The 13,909-nt window shown below is 32.5% G+C and overlaps 1 pseudogene across 1 annotated transcript in view; it reads left to right on the top strand.

Annotated features, from left to right (window-relative positions):
• LOC143248198 (glutamate receptor ionotropic, NMDA 3A-like) overlaps positions 1-13,508 on the top strand; it is a 32,826-nt pseudogene extending 19,318 nt beyond the window's left edge. The window contains exons 8-14 of the transcript XR_013026814.1: positions 338-411; positions 649-771; positions 1,098-1,206; positions 3,329-3,528; positions 3,821-4,168; positions 4,735-4,890; positions 11,961-13,508. The product of XR_013026814.1 is annotated as a glutamate receptor ionotropic, NMDA 3A-like (transcript). The remainder of the gene's footprint in view (positions 1-337; positions 412-648; positions 772-1,097; positions 1,207-3,328; positions 3,529-3,820; positions 4,169-4,734; positions 4,891-11,960) is intronic.
• The last annotated feature ends 401 nt before the right edge of the window (positions 13,509-13,909 follow it).

The following is a 13,909-nucleotide window of genomic DNA, read 5'->3' as shown; positions in this document are numbered from 1 at the left end:
TACATGGTAAGATTATAAGTTAAGAACTTTTTTTATTGAGTATTTTTTAATTGTAATGTATATGTTCGTAATTTAAAAGCTTTGTCACAAATTAAGTATTTAGGTCAATACTGAGTTTTTAGTTTAAAAGATTGATTATTATTTATAATTAACTACTGTAGTCATGTTTTAATTTTACTAAGAACATGGTATTTTTTTTTAAATGCTGGATCTGTTTTTAGTTTAAAAGCATCATATATTGCTTGGTATAATAAACCATCTGATATGTGATTTAAAAAAAAAATTCATTATCGGGTGTTACATTCAATATTGAGAATTTCTTTGAATTGATTATCAGCAACCCAGCAGGGCTTTCCAATTTTTCACTGTTCTCAGAAATCTCAAGGCAATAAACCAAAGATATATCAGAGTGTAAGAGCCAATATTTTAATTGTCATTACAAATTGTTTGCAATCTTAAAGATTTTTACAAATGAATGTAGTTTGATATCTTTTATTTCTTACCACATTGGTAAAATAAACATGATGTTGTTTTATCACCTTTCAGGAGCAGAAAAAGCCAAAGGTAAACGTAAACGAAAACTGGTTGTGGATGAAGTGAAAAACATATCTGGCGAAGAGATGAAGTCCCAGCTCTCTGACACAACAGACATTGTTACTACCCTTGATTTGGCTCCTCCAACTAAACGACTCATGCACTGGAAAGAAAGTGGAGGAGTTGAGAAGCTTTTGCCCTTCAAGCCGACCCATTCTCTCAAGAAGCTTATCAAAGGTATCTTTATATTGCATATTATTTGCTTGGAATAGAGTTCTATTAATTTTTCTTGATTTCCTTAGTTACAATATTTTACATATTACTAACTTCTGGTAAACATACCAGTAATTAGTAAAGCTTAAAATGTCTTTGATGCATAAAACTTTTTCATTTATGTTCCTTTAAACATTAATAAAATAAAAAACAAAAATATAAATTATTTCACTAAAAATAAAGCTTTCTTGTAATGTGACTGATGCTGTTAGAAGTAGAACACTGAATATGCTACTAACACCATATAAAAGTATAATATTTCATGAGTCTTTTATTAATTACAATCTCAGCTTTACCAAAGGCATCTGACAAGCAGGCATGTTGACAATGAAGAGTTTGGTCTTGAAGAAGATAAAATTGATTTAGATGGACAACCAGAACAACCCCGAGAAGAGGAAGGTAGGATTTCTCTTATAGTGCACCAAGCACTATTCTGTGTGCTTTAAGGCCAATGTGCAAGTATCTGGATCAGTTTTTCTTTACAGCTTTCAAATGTTTAATTTGAAGACAAGAAAAATTTAACTCAGGCACAAGCTCACCTTGGAAATTACAAATTTCATCGTGGTGCCTAGTACTTTATAGTGCATGTGGCTGTGCTAAATAGAACTTGAATCTAGAATAGTTCTGGACTCTTGGAAGTCTGTAACTATTTTTATATTCTTTAAATCCTAAATCAGACTTTGTTTTTATGATTTTAATGGCAGATTCAGCACATATTCATGTTTTTTTCATGAATGAAGTGCTGCAGTTCTGTAACACATTACTAACTCACACCATTTTGTTTTTCATCTTTCTCTCAATTCGACCAGTTAGTGCATGTGTTTAGACTTATACAGGACCAAAGTTAGTTCAGACAGTATTATTAATTGGTTGTTGATGTCATGTGGTTGTTACCATGCAATCATTACTGTGAAAGTTCCTCAATTATCTGGATTGGTCCGGGGAAAGCATGAAATTTGAGATAACAGAAACAGTGGAGTATCGAGGTGCTAATGTATCTTGACAATTAGCCCATTGTTTAATCTAAATAAAACAATTGTCAATATATTTAAGATCCTTATTTTAAATTCATTTATTTATTTATTCATATTATCATAAAATATTACAAAAGTCAAGTGTCAGTCAGTTGGTCACACTTGCTTTCTCTAAATTTCATGAATTAAGCGAAACCAATTTCCCTTTTTCTCCTGTAATACTTCCTCTTTTGATTGCTTGTTTCTATTTTAGTTGAATTTAAACACTAACATAGGCATAAATAGCTCCTAAATTTTGGCACTTTTTCTGCTATAGACATAAAAGTATAATTGCACTCTATCAACACATGTCAAAAATTAGCACAAATCTATGGTTGGGAATTACTAAGGAAAAAGCCTTTGTTAAAATAGAGTGACTGTACCATTTATCTGTAGGGAAGAGGACAATGCATAACTGGGCAATACCCAACACTACCTGAACATCTGTGATTAAAGGACACTCACTGTGCAGCATAAAATAGTGGATGACAACTGATGTTGAGTGAAATACTTAAGAAATCTTAATGCATATTTTCTGTGTTTTTATATACTGTATTTTAAATTACTAATCAAATAAAATTAACCAAGCTACAAATATTTTGTATACCTGTTTTAATAGCTAAAACAAAAAGAGGCAAGGGTAAGGTTGTAATGGCCAACTTACGATTTAAACATGTGCATGATCCTGCCAAAAAAATCCTGGATATTGTGTAACACCTGAACATTTTCTAGTCAAAATTAATTTTTAACGACAATTTCTCCATGTAAATTATTATATAGAATTGTAATAACACAATTGTTTTAAGAAAATTAAGGAAAAGATAAACACACGGATAATCGAGGAAAATCGATAAAAAATGCACGAATAATCAAGGCAATAGTGTTTTCCCCATTTCCCTGTAAAAACTGTTGTGAAGTTAGGTTAGGCATACCTGGCTCCTGAGTTTTTAGACTGGTTCCTAGATCTCGGAATATTTGTTGAGGCTTGGTTTATGCATATAAGTATGTTTTCATTGGGGAAAAAACGTCAAAAGCCTGAAAACTTTATTTATGATATTGTTAAATAACAGTTATGCAAATAATCTCTTCATTTTGATGTTTGTTTGCTTTTTGAATAGTATGTTTTTAAGATTTTTTGTGTATAAAAATGTTCTGTTGGAATTTTAGACTAAAATATTGCAAGATGTAGCTTGGTTGTATAAGAACATTATAATCCTATTACACATGGCATATTTATTATATCATGATATGTTGCCATTGTAGTAAAGATATGTTTAGAAGTATATAAAGTTCAGTACTCAAGATTTGTTACTTTGTGTTATTATTGAAATTTGTTAAACATTATGTATATGGTGTTTTTAGTTGTCTTTTACCTAATACATGGAATCTCTATTTATACAAGTTTTGAAAAGTGTGTCACATTAATGCTACTAATTTATTCTTTTGGATTATTCTTCATACGTGTAAAAGTACTCCATGCCTATATATGTATGATACACTTTATGTAGTGCCATCACACAAAAGAAGGAGGGAAGTTATTCCAGAAGAAATATCTAGGATAGAACAACCTCAACTAGAAACTTCTGTCCCAGCACAACCTATTCCTCCTATAGATCAGTCTGTACCACACTTTCCTCTTGATATTTCTAGAGAAGTACCATTAGCATCAGAACAGTTGCCTCCTTTACCTGTACATGAAACAGCAATGGTAAGATTACAGGTTGTAGTCTGTAAGTTCATTCTGTGTGATAATGATTAACTATACATTATACAAACAAAAGTCACTAAGAAACATATTATTATTGTGAATAGAAAATGAAAAAAATATTAATCTGATGTTAAAAAGATTAAGAATGACATCTCAGTAAAATTATGTAATGAAAAACTGTACTTACATTTTGTAGTTAAGATGTGAGATATTATAATTTTATGTATTCTTAGCATAATAGCTTATTTATGACATTTTATTTGTTTTAATATTATTTTGGCATGTTATGCAGCTTGGTCCACAAACGGAGGCTGAAACTCTTAACCCAGTTCCTCCTGTTGAAGAACATCCACTTATCCCAATCAAGGAACATTCACTTCATACTTTAGAGGGGCATCCACTTCCTGTATTAGAGGGACATCAAACCACTGATATTTTAGCAACAGCAATTGCCACACTGCATGATGAACCCCTTCTACAACAGCAACAGCCTCAACCACTGGAATCTGAAATAGAGCAAGTTCAAGAAACACCACTACAACAGCAGCAAGAGGAGCTGTTACAACCACCAGTTGTAAACCATAAAGAGCAGTTGGTTGAAGAAGAGGAAGACTATGCTGCTCCACCTAGTGTTGGACCTGTAAGTTTATATATAATCTAACTATAGGTTAATAATTATTGTATTTTGGAATTCCAGGTTAACCATTCAGGTGATTATGTTTTTTAATTCCAAATTAGCCTGATGTATAAACATTTCACCTTAAATGCACTGCAGTTTCAATCCACATCTGGCATATATTTGGTAAGCTTTGCAAGCACAGTAATTATAAATGTTAAAATTCATATTGTGTGTATGTTTAAATGTTTAATAACAATTTGATAAAATATTTACACTTTCTGTCTTCATTGTGTGTATTGATTTTTTATTAGCTATAAGCTTCAAATTTTGATTTTCTTTCTTTGCATTGTTTTTTTTATCAACTTATAAGCTGTAACTTTTGATAGTTATTGTTATTACTGGTGTTCTTTTTTATAGTGACTTGCTGACATTGATGAAAATTATTTTACATACCATTAAATTTTAATTTGAACCTTTGTTGTGTTTGTCTGTCTTGTCTGTGAATAATTTAACAGTAACTGATACAGCGTCTGTAAAATAAATGTAAGATAATAACTTTCATAATCTTTCCTTTTTAAAATATATAGCCTGAGGAGCAATTAGCAGATGAAACATATGAACAGTTTGAAGAACGAATTCTCAATAAAAGAACAGTTCACATGCTTCATATAATACAACATGGACTAAAAGCGGGCAAAAAGATGCGATTCTCTGACCTAGTGAGAAACAACATGCGCAAACAAGTGAGTCTTTTTCTATTTAAGTTAGAACAGCTTTTCTTAAAGTAAGATATCTATGTGAAAGTAAAAGATGGGTCCAGTTAATATTAAAAATAATGCGAGTTATATTCTAAAAAAAATGCACTTTGAGGGCTCAGCAGGTCTAGCAAGCAACAAATTAAACCTGATATCATGATATTTGCCTATTAACAATGTTGGAGTTGAACTATTTTAGTTAAACAGAATACTTTAAGTCTTAAATAAGATAATATACAATGAAATAAACATTTTTAAACACTCGTTTATGGACTAAAGCATGTTAGACCCAAAGTTTCAAGACAGTGATGCTGTTTATTAAAGAGAAACTATTTGTATTTTGTTTTATTCATATTAGTATTGAAATGTTGTTGCTAACTTGAGTGTAACTAATCTGTAAGTTTAAATTGCCTTTAAATATAAAAACTGTAGATTATTCAATTTTAACATCCAGTAAAATAAGATATACGGGTAATCTTGGAACACAGAATGTCTGTGTGTATTCGTTTGTTTTTTCACCATCAAACAATATGTTAATCAAGTAGTTGCTTATTGTAAAAGAATCCTTCTGGTTACCTACTTTTGTGATTACAGCTAATATAAAAGCTGTTTTTGCATCATAACATCTATGTAACTTTATGTAATAATTTAAGTTTGTATAATAAGTAATGTATAAAATGTTGGGTAACAAAGAAGATTAGTCAACAGAATTAAAAGTTAAAACTGATATGGTATGATCACTGGTGAAACATGATTCTAATCAGCTATATTTATCATAAGACTTATTGAGATGGTGTGCACTGTGTGTTGAAGTACTATTATACACTGTTCTTCTCAGAACATCACAAAAGGGAGTGAATAAAGAAATTAGTGTTAAAAGAAACATTAAGACTAATACTTTTATCTTATGACAAATATAAAAAAATATAAATTGTTTGTATTTTGTTTACAAAGTAAAACTGTTAAAACTTATTGTACTTTAAATGGGAAGTAAATTCTTACTTACAAAAAAAATTCTTTCATAATGAACTACTTACTGTAATTACCAATTATTTGTGCATATAAAATTATTAACTTTTCTAGTCTTGTATTTGACAAGGACATGTGATAATGTTAAGTATTAAAAGCTTTTGTCTGATATTGCTTTCTAAATCACATCCTCTGCAAAGTAAAACTATATAACTTTGATATAAATCTTATTGACATTTGCTTCAGATCAAAGAAGAATTTAAATTTTTACTTTTAAGTTATTCTTTATCTTTCATTGTAATTTTTATTTTTGCACTACAAGTATTTAAGCTACATTTTGAACATGTTTGTTCCTTATTCCTAACACAAAGTTTTAAACAATGAAGGTTTGAAGTTAATAGTATCAAAAATTGTAAAATCCAAGGAGCTTTCAAAGCTAATGAAATAAAAAATATATCATTTGAAAATTAGGAGTGTTTTTTTTCTCTCAATCTTTTTAACATAGAACTTCCTTATATGAATTTGTGAACTTGTGGTAAGTACAATCAAAAGCCTTCATGACACATACTTCTGAACTATACAGTTACAATATGGTTTGGGTTTTATATGTGACAGTTAAGGGAAACAAACCAGTCTTATTATTTTACCTTGCTTATTTCTTGATTTTTTTAATATTATTATTTTGACAATTTCTTTTCACTTTACACAAGTTCCCATTGGTAATTTGAAATTATTACCATTGTATAATGGATCTTACTTCAGCATGCTCATAGAAATTATATACTTGAAACAGCTGTATGTAATTTCTAAGTATTATAAATAATATGAAGTAACATATCATTTGAAACCAGGGTTCCTTCCTTCTTCTTACCCAGTATATTATCTATTTGGATGTTTTGTTCTACTTTCATGTTAGTCTTGTTCAACCATCTTTTTCATTTTGTTTGATGGAGCTGGCTATCATCAATGCCCTCACTGTTCCTTTTATTAATGCTTGCAAGGTTCTGTCTCTTTTGGAGATATGTTTGTCCTTATATGAGATCCCTTCTATGTCCCAGTAGAACTGTGCACCAGATCCCTTGAATATTCCTCTTTTCCTTGTAAATGATCTACATTGGTGGTTGAACATGGCTCACACTTCAGTAGGGGTTTCACTTTTGTCCAGATTTACATATTTTCATGGACATTTCATAATGGGATGGGGTGGATCAATATTCTGCCACTGAACAGTCTTACTGGAACTTCATTCTGTCCATCGAGCTTTGGATCATTTTCTGCTTCTTGTCCATAGTTCTCCTGTTGTGATGTATATCAATCACCAAGGAGGCACTCCACGTTTTCATTTCCTTTGTTATTGAAATTCAATCTTCCTTGTTAGACTCACACACACACAGTTTTAATTTACTTGCATGTCATATTCTGGATGCTTTCAACCTTGTCATGGATCTTCTATCCCACACAGACAAAATTTACCTGATGGTGTGGTCTCTAGATCATCTGCTTTTCCAGCATTCATGTACTCAGATAGGCACTCCACACCTGAATGCATTTGTCATAATCCTCCATTTTGGTTTCTGGTGCCTCATCCACTTGCTCTAAATGTCAATGTGTTCAGTCAGAATTGAAAAGAAAATTTCTTTTATGTGTATCATCCTATCTAACTTCTTCCCAGGGTAATTTTTATCATCCTTCACTCTATGTCAGGTCCTTCTGATTGTCCCTTAGTGGCAGGCCCAACTGTGGTTTCTCCAGCTGCTCTAGATCCAGTCTACACCACTTTATATGGCAGCCTTGGCCTCAGGTGATTCATCCTGCCTTTGTCTTCACATCTGGTTTTTATCCAGTTCTTGTTTATCACATTGTTCATTGTTTGTGCTTTCTGTTTAACCTTCTTCCATGGAGGTTTATCAACATAAGTTAAATGTTTTCTTCTGTTGGTCTTTCGGTCATGGATTGTCCCTGCTCATACCACTGTTCCTCATATTTTATATTTCAGGGGCTTGTGTCATGTCTCAATCTGGATCCCATTCTATAGTAAGTGGTGCCTGTCCAGGTATACTTCAGTCACTTAGATTTGTACTCAAATTAGCACTGTAAGGCCATATCGTTTTTACTTTCATAATTTCCATTGCTACTAAATGCACACTTTTCTTTACTATTACATGTAATAAAGATTATTTGTTCCACAAGATCACTTGTAGATTATTCCTTGTGAAATATTTATCTTATATAAGCCCATTCCAGACCATACTGACCTATGGACTTCATGGGTAAAGCAGAAAGGGATTGTTAACCATTCCTGCCATTCCATAGATTGAATAAATTGGGTTTGGGATCACCCAATGCATTGTCTCCAGTGGGTTCATTTCTCTGAAGTCTCTGCCACATCCCTGCCCCCATTTCTTCTAGTGTAGTAATAGAGTCTTCACATACTTTTTCAGTTACAAGCCACTGATGTGGTTGACCATGGAGGTATCCTCCTGAATGTGAGATATGCAGTATAAACAATGATGTATCCATTCAGCTGAGAGCATGATGATGATGTTCTACTAGTGTAGTGGATGGAAATCCTCCAAAAAGGCACTTCATCTCAGAAGGTATCCTTCATTCTACCCCTGCACAAAAGTTGGTTCTAGCAGTTAAGTTTTGAATTCAGAGCTGAACCTATCAACATCATGCCCTCAAACATGCAGTGAAATGGGGATCCCTCATTCTACCTCTACATGGATGTTGGTTTCCATCTGTTTAGTTTTGGATTTAGAGCTGAACCAATTGGCCTGATATATTCACATGTGCTGTGTTAGTATATATGCAGTTCACCCCTTTGAGTAGTATCCCTCATCCTACTCCCACAGTTGAGTTTTGGATGTAGAGCTAAACCAGTCACCATATCTGCACATGTATTCAGGGAGCACCTGGTGCCTCATTAATTTTGCCTTGGATATACTGCTTTGATGTTGTGGGTCACATTGGGTGAACTTGATGGTTGCTCTGCTTCTTCCTTTTGTGCTAACTCTTGATGTCTTTATGCAGTTGATGATACTGTGCTGGAGTTGGTCTGGTCTGTTAAGTTTGAGTGGGATAGCTATGTATTTTGCTGTGATCACATGTGCCCTGTTCTCCCATCAGTGGTGGGAATTTCTCTGGTTAGCTGAACTTGAGGTGAAGATGATGTGATCCCTTTTTTTAACCCATTCACGGATGTTAGTTCCTAACAATTTAGTTTTGGATTGTAGTTAACTCACCAATGTTATGATCTTTGTCATACCCCTGCATGGATGTTGAATTTTGGATGCAATTGACATGCAGTGAAGTCTGTCATACCCTATCCATTGTACACCTTTGAGCACATCCCTTCTTTTACCCACAATGTATTCATCAAGGAGATTGAAATCATTAAAAATTTTAGTTAGAATAACTGGCAGTTTTAACTCCCATTAGAATGTACTCCTCAGATTTGTCCACCCAGATTTGTCTTACTTTTTAACAACTGAGCAAAGAGAATACCTGGTACAGAAATGATACAGTATCCAGTGTATCCACCTCTTATTAGAAGGGGGTTTCTTTGTGAGGGTGTCCTTCAGATATTTTTGCTTGCTTTCTTGCACTGGTCCCTCTAGCCATGTATGTGAGCAGAAATAAGGTACCTTATCAGAAGTTATAATTTTCTTACACTAAAAGTATATTTCCAACAGGTTACTTCTGCTTACATTTACTATCCTTCCTCATCACTGTCCACAGGTATTTCTGCCTAAACTTGAAGTGATAGTTAGAAAGAATAACATAGAGGGAGTCACATTGGTGTATCAGGTATGTCTATTGGAGAAGGTTTGTTGCATGACAACTTGTACAGTTACGACAGAAAGTGTTCGTACCCTTGCGTTGTGAGTAGTTTTCTTCCTCATAACTTAAAAAGTATCACAATTAGGATAATGAAAGTAGAGTGTATTATAAATGTTATACTAACATACATTTTCATGTAAATTGAACGACAAATAAACTGTTTATAAACAAATAATTAAACACAGGAGGGGCAGAAAGTGTTCATGCATCTACTTTAGTGGTCAGTTGTATAGCCTTTCGGGTGAATTACTCCTCATAGCCCTCCATGATCGTTTGACAGTACTCGACTGGTATTTTCTTCCATCCTTCTTTACAGAAGGCCTCCAACTCTTGCAAGTTTTTGGATGACACTGATGAACCCCGGTCTTCAACACATGCCAAACGTGTTCAATTGGGTTGAAATCGGGTGACTGCAATAACAACTCCAAAATGCTTATATGGTTCCTCTGCAACCAGGATTGCACATATTTCAATGTGTGCTTAGGGTCATTGTCGTGCTGAAAGATCCAATGATGCCCAAGCCACAAGTTCCAAGCATCATTCTTGATATAAGTGCCTAATATATCAACGTACTCTTCTTTTTTCATGATTCTGTTGACGCGGTGAAGGCTGCCTACACCAGAAGAGCTGAAGGAACCCCATAGCATGATCAAGCCACCTCCATGTTTAACTGTAGGGACAGTGTTCTTTGGAAGATTTTTTCCCCCTTCTTACGGAAAATATAGGGAATATCATTGTGGCCGAAAAGCTCGATTTTAGTCTCGTTTGACTAAAGAATACTCTTCCAATAGGTAGAGGGTTTATCTACATGCTTTCTTACGTACCTCAATCGTGCTTCTAAATGAACAGGCTTTAAATATGGAGTTCTCACGAGGACAGCTAACATGTTCATAACTGTAGAGGTGCTTACTTCACCCCATTTTCCCTTACTAGTTTCTGTATGTCATTATGTGTTAAACGAGGGTTCCTACTAACATCTCTGAGAACCTTCCTCTTGGTTCTCTCTTTGGTGGGGCATCCGGAACGAGGGAGGTTAGCAGTTGATCCTGTAGCTTAAATTTGGAAATTATGCTTTGAATAGTAGATTTCAGCACATTAAGTTGTGTAGCAATACCAGAAAGTGACACATGAGACTTGTATTTTACAATAATTCGGTTTTCTAAATCACTGGACAGTTGTTTCCTGTTCGCCATGATGACCAAGCAGATAATGACAGAGACGGCACTAAATTGCCGGAAGTACATTTTTTGCTGGCTAAATTCCAATAATTATGAACCCAGTGTCTAGTTCTGGAATGGTATAATGTAGTTTATTCGCTAAACTAAACAAAATTTTAATGGGAATATCAGTTTTTTTCACACGTTCTGAACTGTAGGAACACTTTCTGCTCCTCCTATTTTTGGTTATTTGTTTATAAAGAGTTTAATATACATAAAACTTTATGTAGATGTGTGTTACTATAATATTTATAATATATGATACTTCTATTAACCTACTCATGATACTTTTTAAGTTATGAGCACAAAACCACTCCGGACGCAGGGGTACGAACACTTTCTGTCGTATCTGTATGTATGCATCAATTAAGCCTTGTGAACTCAGAGGTATATGGTAATGGAATAGCTTGTGAAAAACATTTTTCAGTTAGAGGGTAGCACTGAATGAGAATAGAAGTGTATGTGAGAAAAGTACCTGTCAGAGATATATTTTCAGTGTGGGAAAATTATTACTTTTTTTCATAATCAAAAATAATTTTCATAAATGATCACCAGTCTTCAACTTCTTTTGTTTTATAGAGTATTTAGTATTATAATATAAATTAACCTCTCAAACTGAGCTTATAGGCCTACCCAAAATTAAATATCACTTGAAACATATCAATGCAAATAGCTATGAATGTATGAAGGAAATAACCTAATTAAGCAGGTGACATGTCCTTAAAGAAAATTAACATTTATCACTTTCTTGATAGATAGACACACAGCAGTAGATAATTTGAATACATATTTTCTACTTGTAAGATCAGACAGCAGTTTGAACGAACTATGAAATATTGGCAAGTGAATATAAAATAGTGGTAGAAGCTGATTTCTTTTGTTGTTGTGTTCTTACATGCATTAGTTCCATATCACTATAAGATAGGAAGTTTATAAGTGGAATGTTGTTTACAAATTTAAAGTTATATACACATAAATCTAAATTCTTTTAAGCATAAGAGTAATGATACTTTTTTCTTTTTTGTCAAGGTTGCACAGAAATTCTACACATTTCTGGTGCTCAAGAAACAACAGGCTGTAGAATTAGAGCAAGATGGGCCATATGGAGAAATAATTATCACCAGGGGCTCAAATTATAATGGTGTTTATTAATGTGAGCAGCTTTATCAGTGTCTGTATGTACATGTTTGACCAAATAGTTTAATAGCTGGCCTTGGGCAAATTACCTACAAAATGTAGAGATGGTTATTAACACTTTGTGTTGTTTTTTTGTATATATACATGTTTAAGTTTTATATTTAGTATTGACAAGAGGTTTTATTTTCTAATTATATATATATAACACATATATTTTTTACACCTTCATTTTACTCTTTTTTTCATCTGTTCTAAGATAAAGCATGTTAAAGTCAGTTATATTGGGAATTTTGAGGTAGGTCTTTACCCAAGAGCCAGATGTTTTAAAATTTTGCCCAAGTGTATATAAAAAGTTGATAAGACAAATGTTTTGAAATAATCATAGATTTTAAGTTATATTTGTGAATTAGTGGTACCAACTCATTGAAGCAGCCCAGTGTTTGATGTCAAATACAGAAACTGTATTTTTTTTTTTTTTTGGAAATTGCTAAGCATTGTTAACTTTGTTTGAAAAACTTCAAAAGGTGTGAATATGCCCCCCCAAAAAAAAATTTAAGTTCAATGAATATGAACATTATAAACATGCTAGAAGCTCATTTGAAATTTGTCAGTTTTGTTTTTGTGTTTCAAGAAGATGTTTCTTGTAAAGCCATACGTTTGCATGCTTCTGTACATACATTATTTTGTTATATATAGAAATATAGTAGAATTCTTGTTTATTAGAAAGTCTGTACTGGTATTTAATGTTTTATTTGTGTGTATAATAACTTAGAGATGAATATAACCTTTCACTGTTGTTTCTGTACTCCAGTAGTTTTTTGAGGGAATTACTTTATCACACAAAGTATATGTCTTTCTCATAAACAAAAAAAAATATTTCTTACTTTGATAATTAGTGTTACTTCAGTGATAATGTGTGAATTACCAAGACATTTGTTTTATAAAGTTAACACACAATTCTGACAGGTTTAAGTTCAAATTTGAATTTTAGAAAAGTACTGTCACAATATTGAGACACTTTGATTTAACATTGTTATGTTTAATAATATAAAGTTCTTTCAGTTTCTCAAAAACTGAACATTATTTGTATAAAATATTTTAATTTAGTTTGATAATACCCAAATTTTGTTAAGAATTAAGAAAAGTTGTATTCCATAAAGTTTGTTAAACTTTATTTTAAAATACAAATTTTAGTTGTTTTCTGTTGTTTGTATTGTAGAAAATATTTTTATCAATTTAAAAAACTGAATTTTAAAATGAGGGTAATTTGAAAGGTTTATTATGCTAGGATATTTTAGGATAAAGAAGCCAAGTATTTAAACGTTTACAAAAATTTAATAAGCAAAAAGTAGCCAGTTTGGTACTCATTTAGAATGACTGTTGTTTTATGTAAGAAATTGTAATTTGATTTATTTTATAATAAACATCCATAACATAACATTTGAGCTCCATGGTACATGTTTACTTTGCATGAAACTTGTAACAAAAATGGCATGTACAAACTCATAATGATACATTCTAAGTATTTGCAACAAGAAATAAAAGAAAAATTACTAATAAACTTTAAACCAAAGTTCAAATTTTCTATACTAACCTTAAAAGCTATGGTAGGTTTTCTAAACATCACAGTTTTTTCCCTTGTAGATGACTTCAAAAATCAGTGTACCTAAATTTTTGGTTTGTTTTAAATGTTGCACAAAGCTACGTGAGAATTGCATGTGCTGGCTGTTGCTAATTTTGCAGTGTAAGACTAGAGGGAAGGCAGCTAGTCATCACCACTCACTGGCAACACTTGGGCTACTCTTTTACCAACGAATAGTGGGATTGACCATCACATTATA

Source organism: Tachypleus tridentatus, chromosome 4 (assembly GCF_004210375.1).
Source record: "Tachypleus tridentatus isolate NWPU-2018 chromosome 4, ASM421037v1, whole genome shotgun sequence".
NCBI lineage: Eukaryota > Metazoa > Arthropoda > Merostomata > Xiphosura > Limulidae > Tachypleus > Tachypleus tridentatus.
Note: the sequence above shows the minus strand (reverse complement) of the source record. Positions and strands in the feature narration are given on the sequence as shown.